Below are 8,120 nucleotides of genomic sequence, written 5' to 3' on the forward strand. Positions count from 1 at the left end.
AAGGGGGTACTTAGAGTGGAATCCATCCATGTGTGACATAGGACATTTTCACACATAATTAAGGAAAATCTCCTTAATCAGAGTTGTTATAGTGAATAAGATTAAAATTATGTGAGTAACACAGCGCTTGTTAGTCGTGATAGGAGATTTGCTGGGTGTATTGGTGCATGTATTATTGAGAGATTGCTATATTGTTTCTTTGTTTAATGTATGGGGTAGTGCTGGACAGTGATTTGATGTCGATGTATGTCGCGATGGAAAATGTTTCAATAACGGTGATATGATTTTTGGGCAAATTCGATCGGTGCGCATGCGTCGGTGAATGATGACGTACGCCGCATACACGAATCCAGTGCTTAGTGTTACCGCTCTGATCACACTGGTTACAGTAACAAAGTAGTTTTTAAAGCACATTTCACAGACTGTAATTTAGCTTTTGCTTAAGTATGTTTTGTATTAGTAATTGTTACATTTTGAATAGCATCTGTTACCGAGCAAAATAAAAATAAAAAACGCTAAAGAAATCGCGAATTCAGTGAGTTGCGACAGGGAGTCGAGTCTTTTGTCTCGGTTCCTTTTGAAGAGCCGCGTATTTACATGGCGACTCCCGGAAGAGTCGGTTCCTTTGTTTCGGTTAGAAGAGCCGATTCATGGATTCGAATCATTTTGCGACACATCGCTAGGTGGTTATACAGTTTGAAAAAGTTTTATGTCATTTGAAATGACGCATTACACATCCCTAACTGTTTTAAGTGTTGCATCAACATGTTTCTTTTATTGCTTTTGAGTTAAGGACAACGTTTCTTCTATTACATTTGAATTAAAAACTACTGTTGAGGTTTGTATCCACTCCTGTTTACATTACACAGAGGAGACCCCCTGCTGTTTACTCGGTGAGTACATTTTAAATGAGTTACTTTCTACTTTTTGCTTGAGTGGATTTTCAGAGTAGTAACTTTACTTGTAATTAGGTGGAGATTCATTAAGGTAATAGTACTTTTACTTATACAATATACAATTACTGTTACTGAATACAATTTTTTGGTACTCTTTCCACCTCTGATTAGGACATATGGTAATATATTAGATTATATATTGTCAAAGCTTGTGTTTATTTGAGAGTGAGGTCGTGTTTTTCTCTGTATACAAATGCTGAATACAAGTAAAAGGTAAAAGCTAATGTGACCCCTATATAAAGAAATTCATACATGGTCACAATAATTCTTTTTTTTTATGCTTGTAATTATTAGGGTCACTCATTCTTCAAATCTAACAGAAAAAAGAAACCCTTGTAAGTTCATTCCAGCTATGGCCGCTAGAGGGCACTCTTGTACAGGAGAACATGTTCTAGCTAAGCGGGAAGTTGCTCTCTCTGGCTCATTCCAGAAGAGACACTAAACCAAGCACAACTACTGTTCTCCTGTGTCTTTATTTCTCCTGTTTTCACAGGTTGGTAAACATTAAAAGTGCACAAATAGCCTAATAATCGTGAAATACATCATTTAGGGTGTAAAATGTGGTTTTACATTGCCATTTTGGTGAGAGAAATGTGGAGTTTAAACCGAGTGAAATGTATGCTAGCTTCAGCCATTGAAATGAATGGGTTTATGCTAATTGTTAACCGGAATGAGCTGCTAAAAGGGGTTTAAGGGGTTATTAATGGATTTCATTTGTTTGGTTGAGCACATTAGACTGAAGGGCTAATTGATGTTGTTTATATTTCTGTAAGAGTTCATTTTGTTGAAGCTGTTAGTTAGATTCTAAGAAATAAGGGAGCATTAAATGGCTCCACTGTTCTAAAAAAAATATATAATCAATATTTTTCCATACTACTAGAGTCTAGCTGGTTAATTTAAACCTCATATTAGATAACCAGTGCTATAGTTAAAAGTTTAAATGTTTTGTTTAGCTGGCATATTTGATTTGTCATGTAAATTATAAGCTTGTGGTCTTTAATCTCTTCATCTCACTAAATGAGATGTGTATATCACATGAACCTGTCAGAGATTGACGTATTTGTTAAAGAGAGTGTTATTTTTGAGTATATTGAATTTGTATTTTTGTAGTATTTCTTAGTAATTCTTACTGAAGCCAGAATGCAGTGTGAATGTCACAAATGTAACTCAGACAAGAATTGTCAACTTAAAAAGTTATTTAAAACATTTGATTAGTTTATACACAAATATTTATTTTATTTACATATAACAAATGTACTGTACTCCTGTTAGGAGAATGTCTGTGATTCCAGAAGAGACACTAAACCAAGCACAACTACTGTTCTCCTGTGTCTTTATTTCTCCTGTTTTCACAGGATATATCTGCTACAACATCTTGTATCCCAGATGTGTAACACTAACATGTTACTGTTTCTAAAATATTGTGTAGTTGTGAAGAGTGAGATTTCATAGCCCTATAAATCTTATGAGGTGTGATCATTTGTTTGCCTCTTGAATTAAATTGGAAATAATGCCTGAAGGTACCACTATTTCTGTACAAGACAGGGACTCTGATCCCTTCTGGATTTGTGCAGAATTTTCTTTCTGTCTCTGTCTGCTACAGAAATATCCGTAGTTATACTAAGTGATCTTGAGGGTTATACTTATCTAACTCGGTTAGTGCCAAATTATGTTCTATAACTGAAAGGAAAACATCTCACGTATCAAGTTAATGATTGTATAAATACTACAGTGTACTTCTAAAATTGAACATTATTATCAAATGCTGTAATATACTTAATCCTACCACTTTTTACTAATTGCAGGAGATGGTGAACATCATGACTGTATTACTAATCGCCCACCATACCTTGTTGCACAACTTGTGGGTGCAATTCTGCCGCCCAAACAGAGAGCCATTTTGTAAATTGTGCATATTCTAAAGTTTTGTTCCAATTTTACAGGACAATGCCAGAGGTGACACTGCCGACAAAGCTGTTGCACACCTTCCACTGCTCACTAACGACATTATTTGTTTACAGGTCCAGCTAACACCAGACTTTGATTGAACTAACTTTAAAATTCTGTGCTTTCCAACAGGATAAACACATTTAGTAGGTTTATTTAATGTTTTATTTTCAAAATTTGATTGTAAAATTTGAAAAAGGGGGGAGTATAATGGTAGGAATGAGAGTTTATGTTTAAATATGGCAGGAGTATTATGGCAGGAATAAGAATTTATGTTTAATATGCCGCTTTGTGTATTGAATTGCTTCTTTATTGAGATTTTGCATTGAAAAAATCAAAGCTCGGGTCTCAGGAGATTAAATATAATTGCTTACACGGACTCCGGTAAGATTCAATTTAATTGGTAATATTTTTTGGAAATTGTTAATTGGCAATTGTTAATATTTGATGCTTGTGTTGTATCCGATGAATCTTTTCTAACTAATTGATCAGGTCAACTCACTCATTTTATATTATATAGTTTATTGAAGAAGTTAGATTGGTTCAATGTGGTGCAGTAAACCTTGTGGCAATACTATGCATGATCATAGATGAGTGGCAGACGAGTGCAATTTAAAGATTGAGGGAATAGTGAGAAGAAAATAACTTGTTAGGAGAGAAGTACATGAAGGGGGGTTACTGGAGACCCAGGTCATAGGTTTCACAGACACACAGCAACCCAGCGGGGGGTTGAGGCCATAAACTGCAGGCCCTGCATGAGTAAAGAGAAGTCTGATATTTAATCTACTGTGTATTGGCTGAGGATGGTGGACACTTATGCAGTACCAAAGATGATGTAAAAATTGTGAATACCAGATCTTGCAGATGTGTGTCATGGCTGTTGTTGCATTCTGATGTTTGAGTAAAGCAGTGTTCAAGAGGCATATGGGGTGCTGAGGTACAGAATGCCAAAGTAATGACATCATCAGACAAGAGGAAGGGAAAGCTGATGTGAGACTGGATGGAGACGTTATGCAGTGAAATCTCAAGACCGTGTGGGACAGTAGTGTGTTTTAATAGACATCCACCTGAAGATCTGGGTTCCATAATAAAAAGTGAGGGGTTCGGTAACATCTTATAGAGGTTTTGGATGTATTTTACAGTAAGGTATTAGAATAACAATAATTCGTGTAGAAAAAGTTTTGGTTACAAGAGTAAATTAGAAAGAGCTACAAGTGCTTGTGTTTTAGTGAGAGTAGGGATGCAGGTACCATAGTGATGTGGGGTTAATGACATTTGTAGGGAGATGTAACAATAATACAATAGAAATAGTATAGGTTGGTAGTACTTTGCAGTGAGTTAACTAAATGGAACTGTTTAAGTAGAGTTTAATGTGATTCAAGAAAGCCAAAGTGGATCAAAGCGCTGGTGATGATGAGCATGAGGGATTGGCTGACTAGGAGCAGGAGATGGTCATGTGAGAGTCTGTTGGATTGTGGGAAATGGAGTCTGTATTGTTAGAAGCAGGAGGTGTGTTAGTACCAGTGACCAAAAGTTGGGGTAAAAAAAAAAAAATCTGAATGAATAAATAATATAAGTCAGGGGTTTGTAGGACTGATGGAAGTTGATATAGCAGAGCTGTTGTTATTTTAAGTATGGCAGAGTAAATAATAAATAGTGGATTGTTGATTTTGTATTGGGAAAAATGTGATTTAGAGAATTTGAAGGCTCTCTAGCATGCGGCGATGATGAAGTAGAATAAGTGTAGAAAATGTTAGATGTAATGTGTATGCACCTTCTGCTCTGATCAGTTTGAACAGTTTGAAGTGGAATTTTATATAGCAGGAAGGGTTAATGCAGTATGAGAGACAAATTGTGAAGTAATTGTTTGTTTCCAGGGGATCACTGTCGATTGCCCTGAAGTATATGTTTGTTTCCATAGGGCCATTGTCGGTCGCGGTGAAGTGATTGTTTGTTTCCAGGGGATCACTGTCGATTGCCCTAAAGTATATGTTTGTTTCCATAGGACCATTGTCGGTCGCGGTGAAGTAATTGTTTGTTTCCAGTAGACACTGTTGTTGTACTGAGGTTTATGTTCTTTTGTCTGAGTTGTGTTTGGACAACCGAGTGAGTTGTGCCAGTGAATGTTAAAAGAATACTCGTATTCTTCGACTAGGCAGGAATCTTCTGTTCTAGGGTGTATCAGTTTATCTTTGTCTTAATACGTGTTACAGATTTTGCTCGAAAGGTTGTTTAAAGCGGTCTAAAATGTCTAATTTAACACATAGAGAATTTATCCATGTCTCACCCACTAACTCAGGAACCAACCCCAACCAACATCAAAGCTTATAAAGACAATTACACCTGTTTCAGGAGCAACAAACCAGAACCGATAAACAGGGGACATTTTTCAGAAGGGATGTGTGTATGAATGGGTGTCTGTCCCTAAAACACTGAATGAACTGCCAAAGGCAGCTCACTTGCGGCCCTGACGCTAACCTTCCTTACTCGCCGGCGCCACATTGGTGTCAGAAGTGGGATCGTGGTGTTTGGGTGGCTCTGATAGTTTGGTGAGCCAATATGCCCGGTCTGTGCGAGTGCGCTAGCCCAGGTGGCTGCAGGGGCAGGGTGCCCGGTCCAGCAGTGGGTGGAAGAGCGACTCGGCAGTGTAATGGGGTGCGGTCCAGACATGGAGCCACCCAGTGGACGCTGGTGAGTGGGTCACCGGGACGGTTGACCATTAGGGAGGGGACAGTGTAGCGTCGCCACTGGGTCTGGCACGGGCTTTACCCAGAAAGCCTTGCGGCAGTGGTGTCTAAGCTCACCGTGGCCGTGTATCCCGTTGTAGGGAGTGGGGTGGCTGCAGTGAGGGCTGGGTAAGTAGCTTATATGTTTGTCTGTTGTATAATTGTATGTGTGTATGAATGGGTTAAGTGGCTAGAAGGGATGTTTGGGCCATGGAAGGAAGTTATTACGAGTTTAGTGATGTCAGTATGAGAGTGTGGGATTGACAATTTTAGTGGTATGTTGAGAATTCTCTTGTAGATAATTAGAAATAATTACTGATAAATGTTAAGGTGTGGTTCCTCTTTCACTGACAAAGGTATGGTGGGCATGCCTTGACTCCTGGTGAGTCCAAAGGATCCCGCGTGGTTAGAGTCCATGCCAGTTTGGTTAGAGTCCAAACTCAAAGCCTGGTACCAGGTCAGTTGGTCCGAGTCCAACTGTGAAAGCCTGAACGGGTTCAGGTCGGTTGGTTAAAGTCCAACCGTTTGTGTGGTAAGTTATTTTCTGGTCCGTGTCGAGCAGTCGGCCCTGAAAACCAATATAGCAATTGCTTTGTGGAATAATCAGTGGAATTGATTGTTTCCTATTGCATGGTTAGCAATTGGTTAGTAAAGTCAGTGAGGCTAGAACTGGTCAGGGAAACTACTTACCAGGGTCTTGGTGAGGTCAGTATGTGTAGGATTGATAATTTTAGTGATATGTTGTTGTTGTGGTATCCCGTGCATCAGGGTATTAATAGAAAAATTTGTGATAGAAGTAGTGTGTAGAGGAAGCAGAGGGGGGCAGGATCCACCAGTTATCCAGATGATGTTGGCTGATTTGTCGAGATATCATGTAGATGATGATGAGGATGACCTTGAAGGTGGGCCGGAAGACCCACTTCGAGCAGTATAAGTGCTACTAACTCTGCTTAATTAAAGGTAAAACCGACCAGACAAGATGAGGAGAGAGGACCAGCACTACGGATCATACACCGAGAGGAAGGAAGGACTGGCAGAGGCAGACTTCGTGGGAATTGGAAGACCCACTCCGAGAGACAGAAGTGACACCAACTGAACCAGCCAACAGGGAACTAAACACAGCAGAAAGCCCGACAAAACCGACTATGTGGAAGAAGAGTCCAGCGGAATCAACGGAGCGGAACAAGACGAGGGGGGAGAATTTAGTTAGACTAGGAGAGAAAAACATAAACATATAGTTCGCAGACACATAGACCATCTTTGAAAACACTAGTTAAGTGCAACACACATAGTTTAACTACAAAACGCAAGGGGTTAGTTCAGGATTGTTTACAATGTATATATGTTTGATACTCTGTGTTTCATCGTTTAAATGTTTGTGCTGCTGTGGAAACAGGTAAGGCCGACAGGGGAGAATCCATAAGACATTAGGAGTCATGCAGAGACACAGGAGCTATGGGCCCCTTCTGAATATCTGCAGCTCCGTCTGGTGGAGGACAACCTGAACGGACTTCCTGTAGAAGCCACGCACCCATTGTGTTTATTTTATTTTTCTTCTCTTTTTGATTTCCTATTTTTTAAATTACTTTATTTTGATTTCCTGTTTTTATTATTTTTTGTTTGTTTGTTTGTTTCAGGGTTAGGAGCTGTTGCGATAGGTACGGTTCCTTTAGTTTAATTGGTAGCCTTTTTATTTTTAGAAACGTTTTATTGTATAAAATTCAGCCCAGTGGCCATGTAGTCAGAAGGGGTTAAATTGGGGGGTTGCTGACGGCTATCCTTATCTCCTGGGATCTAGAAACACCTAACCTATAGTTAAAAGTTATTGTGAAAGCATTAAGATGCTTTCAAGGGGGAATTGTTAGGTTTTTTGGAACATAAAAACGTACATTTAATATGGGAAGTTTTACGGCATTTTCCAAGCTTTACGACATCCAGGCCACGTGGTCTTTTGTCCAACATGTCGCCGGCTAGGCTCTCTCCCTGACTCCTACAGAGGGGGGGAGGCAGAGCCCGGGGCTAGTTAGCACACTTCATTGGCTTCACCAGCAGTAAAGGAGGAGGAGCCTAGACTAGTTTAAAAAAGGACGGCGGGCTCAGAGGAGCCCTCTTTCTTACGTGGTTTTTCTAGACTGCAGGAGTAAGGAGCGTCGGTCGGCTTAGCTCTGATATATATTCACAGATTATTTTTACACTTAATAAAGTGTTTTAAAGAGTACTTTCTGGACTTCCCGACTGCTTTCTTCAGGACCTTTTTGAACCAAAAGATTCATCCTAACATTGACCTGAAGCAAAATTCTTTTATTGATATTTCAAATGTGTACTAAACTTTACAGAGAATGGACAAACAAGAGAATAAAGAAGAGAATAAAGAAGAGGATAAAGAAGAGGACAACATGGTATGTATTTATTTTGACATGTATTCTTTTCATGTGAACTATAAATAGAATTTGATTAAAAAAAACTACTTAATCTGTTTATTGAACATTTT

The 8,120-nt window shown here is 39.1% G+C and overlaps 1 long non-coding RNA gene across 1 annotated transcript; it reads left to right on the forward strand.

The window, feature by feature from the left end:
- The first annotated feature begins 1,392 nt into the window (after nt 1-1,392).
- LOC134322979 (uncharacterized) lies at nt 1,393-7,847 on the forward strand. Its single transcript, XR_010013995.1, has 2 exons — nt 1,393-1,449; nt 6,590-7,847. It is a non-coding gene; the product is annotated as an uncharacterized LOC134322979 (long non-coding RNA).
- Nucleotides 7,848-8,120: the final 273 nt, after the last annotated feature.

This window comes from Trichomycterus rosablanca, chromosome 11, assembly GCF_030014385.1.
Source record: "Trichomycterus rosablanca isolate fTriRos1 chromosome 11, fTriRos1.hap1, whole genome shotgun sequence".
Classification (NCBI taxonomy): Eukaryota; Metazoa; Chordata; class Actinopteri; order Siluriformes; family Trichomycteridae; genus Trichomycterus; species Trichomycterus rosablanca.